The following is a 3,476-nucleotide window of genomic DNA, read 5'->3' as shown; positions in this document are numbered from 1 at the left end:
CAAAAGAACCCATTGACCCTAAACAACCAGGAGAAGTGAAAGAGTCTGCACCCCCTCTCCCCACTATCCTTCTCTCCCTACCTAGGGTTAGGGGGTTGGAAGGGAGAGGATGTAAGGAACCTCAAAGAAAATAACTGATCAATACAGGACAGATAAAGCTAGCGAACCATACAACTCCCTGTAAAAATAAAAAGCTGACACATAGGACTGTGCCCAGGAAAGGTACACGGATTCATTTCCTGGGACGGATCAAAGCGTGAATGGCTTAAGCAACAGAACTCATTCTCTCACTTTCCCGGACTTTATGAGACTCGGTGGGTGGAGCACCAGGCTGCTTGAGAAGCTGTAGGAAGGCCTCTCCCCCACCCCGGCTCTTTCAGCTTCCGCAGCCATTTGCATTTCTTGGCACTGTCTTTGGGGTCCACGTCATGTTAATGTCTGGGGTTTACTCATCATCCTGGTGGTGGATGTCTGACTTCCCCCGGACTTGCTATTGTACGATGATTTGCCATTCGGCTGGGAGTCTCCCTGAGTGGCTCAGGATGGTCCTGCTGCAGGACCCGAACCCACCCGGAAGAGCCTCCCTCTCAAGCTCTGAATTTGCAAGACCAGGGGCCCTTCCATCCATCCCACTTCACCTCCTTCCCACGTATCACGAGGGGAAGCCCTAACCCCAGCACTCCAAAACTGCTTTCTCTGCAACAGGGTCCTTGCAGGTGTTGTTGTTCATACCAAGACACTGGGGTGAGTGAGCTAAAACTCATCACCACCCATAAGGAGCAGTGTGAGGCTGCAGACCTGGGCACACCCAGAGGGGCACGTGAGGATGAGGGCAGATCTGGCTGTGGTGGCTACTCTGGTGTCAACCAGACGACGTCTGGAATAAAGCAAAGTTCAAGTAGTTGGACACACCTGTAAGGGATTGCTCTTGACAGGGAAGACCCCACTTTCTGGTGTCAGCTCGCATACGGAGACATGGAGGAAGAGAGCTCTGGGCCTCCTCCCTGCTTGCCCTCACTCTTGGTAGTACATTCACCCATCCTGCTGTGAGCCATCCTGCACTGGCGTTAGAACCTGCTTCTTCAGGATCCAAGACAGACTGAAGACCAGCATCTCTGCAGGAATCCTCTGGGGCTCCAGCACCGACTGGGGCTGTTGAGGCGCCCAGCCTTGTGGACTGAACCTCTACCAGATGCTTGGCCTTTCCAACAAGTGACAACCAGAGCCCAGCCTATGAGCCCCTGTAAGAGGTCATGTGTGAGTGTGTGCATGAGTATGTGTGAGAGTGTGTGTGTGTGTGTGTGTGTGTGCATCCTCTCTCTCTCTCTCTCTCTCTCAGTTCTGTCCTAGAGATTCCTAACTAACACATGGCTTTATACCTCTGCACCCCAGAACCACCAGAGATGGCAGGGAGACCACCACGAGTATGAGAGAATTGCAGAATCGGCTCTCCCTCAAGCCCCATGAGGAATCAGCCCTGCAGACCGGGACCGCAGCCCTGCAGACCCCTGGACCGCAGCCCTGCCGCCTGACGTCCGTGGTGGGAGCCGCCCAGCTTGCACACACACGCACAGCCCACCGTGTGTGTGAGTACAAGTGGCATGACAACATCTATTGTTTTTATTTTGCAGTAATGTTGCATTCGCCTGTGAGCACTCCTCAGAAAGCGGCCTCCTAATTTCCTACTTTACAAATACCTATAACGAGCAATTAACCCTCCACACCTTTCTCAGTTTGCGCATTCGTTTGGATATGCCCTAATAACGAGAACTCCTTGGTCAAAGGGATTTGAAAATAAAAAGGAAGTGTGCTGCTAAATTGCTTTCGAAAAAGTGACAGTTTCCCTTAAGTTACCTGTGTGACCAGCAATTTTTGCATTTTGTGTTTATCTTGCATCACTCGGGTCAAAGCCAGAGTGTGGTAGAAGAGCTTCCTCTACCCCTGAACTGCATTCTCAGCCCTTTTTTTTTTTTTCTTCTTCTTCTTCTTGAGATGGGATCTTCACATTTTTAGCCAGGCTGTCCTTGAGCTCTCCAGGTAGCCCAGGCAAGCCTTGAACTTGCCACCTTCCTGGCCCAAGCCAGCGTACTAAAGAGCCAGGGTTACAGGTGAAAGATTTCCACACCTTGTTACCATCGTTTTCCTGGGTCATTTCAAGTCCACTCACAGAATTTGGGGCTGAAGACACATTCAAGTATTTTAATTGACGTGTGTGTGTGTGTGTGTGTGTGTGTGTGTGTGTGTGCGTGTGCGCATGCGTGGCGTGTTTAACTGCGTGTCTGTCTGGTACTACTCATTTTTTTCTCTTGTTTTCACACAATCACCTAAGCAAAACTGCCGCTATCTCCGGGTCACACTTTCCTCCTCATACTTAATTATTCTGAGTCCAGAGGCAGACAACTCAAGGGAAGTGTGAATTTTTCAATCTTTCTGATTTAAAGTAGCTTATTTCATTAATCTCGACTTTTCATGATTCAAAATCGGCGTCTTTGAGTATCTACCGGCTGTCCTAATGAGAAGAGGCTGACTTTGGAGTGGCGTCCTTCCCATTTCCCTTAACTGGCTGTAAATTTGGAAGACGACCTTCCACACCATGAAGAGCACAGCGCTGGGCGTTGGTCGCTTTTCCTCTCTCAGCTCGAGGGGGAGTTGTGCTCTCCTGCCTGTCCATCACTCTATGACTCGGCTGCTGAATTTCTGCCTAAAATTTATGAAAAACCAAATATAAATAAAAACTGTCAAAGCTACCAGGAGAGGAAAGAAGGCCTTTTTGGGGAGGGGCCAGGGACTGGTCTACCTGCCTCCCCCAGGGCCTGGCGCGTGGGATCCCTGCCCACCAGAAAGCAAGCGTGCAGAGCCAGGTTCGGCTCTCCCAGCCCCAGACCCCCGGAAGGAGGAAGCATGCCCAGCCTCCCTGCCCCGCCCGCCCCCTCCACACGCCTGCCACCCCTGGGCTTCCCCGAGCCGGCGGGTCCCCGCGGCCTCCACCCACCCTGCGCGGCTGCGGAGATGGAGAAATGGGACCTGGAACGCGCTTTGCTGGTGCAAAGGGAAGGATCGCTACTGCAGTGAATCGCCTCAGACTCTCTCTCTCCCTCCCTCCCCCTCCCTCCCGCCTCTGCCTTTCCCGACAGGGCGCCCTCCCGGCTCACTTTCCCCTCACCCAACAATGCACAGCAGCGGGGACCACCCGGAGCCCGGGCGATGCCGTCCTGGGGCCTGCGCGCTCCCGCCCCGGGCAGAGGCCTCGACTGGGCGCCCAGCAACCACCAGGAAGGTCGGAGGGAGGTGCGCTCCTCCGCCCCACACCCAGCGCGGAGCAGGATATATAGAGTCACGTTTGGGAGCCCGGAGAGCAGAGGCGCGGTGCCCAGCAGCTCCAGAGTCCCCGTGTGCCCGGGAGGACCGTGACCGCCGGCCGCCCGCAGCGAAGCAGCAGGTACCCGGACTGAGCGGGCGGGGGGGGGGGGGGGCGG

General features: G+C 54.3%; 1 protein-coding gene across 1 annotated transcript in view; it reads left to right on the top strand.

Annotated features, from left to right (window-relative positions):
- Window positions 1-2,987: 2,987 nt before the first annotated feature.
- Window positions 2,988-3,476, top strand: part of Far2 (fatty acyl-CoA reductase 2) — a 57,016-nt gene continuing 56,527 nt past the window's right edge. The window contains exon 1 of the mRNA XM_055605662.1: window positions 2,988-3,439. The gene's annotated coding sequence lies outside the window, so the exon portion shown is untranslated. The remainder of the gene's footprint in view (window positions 3,440-3,476) is intronic.

This window comes from Psammomys obesus, unplaced genomic scaffold (assembly GCF_907164565.1).
Source record: "Psammomys obesus unplaced genomic scaffold, mPsaObe1.curated_primary_1811, whole genome shotgun sequence".
NCBI lineage: Eukaryota > Metazoa > Chordata > Mammalia > Rodentia > Muridae > Psammomys > Psammomys obesus.
The sequence above is the reverse complement of the archived record's forward strand: the minus strand, read 5'-3'. Positions and strand labels throughout refer to the sequence as shown.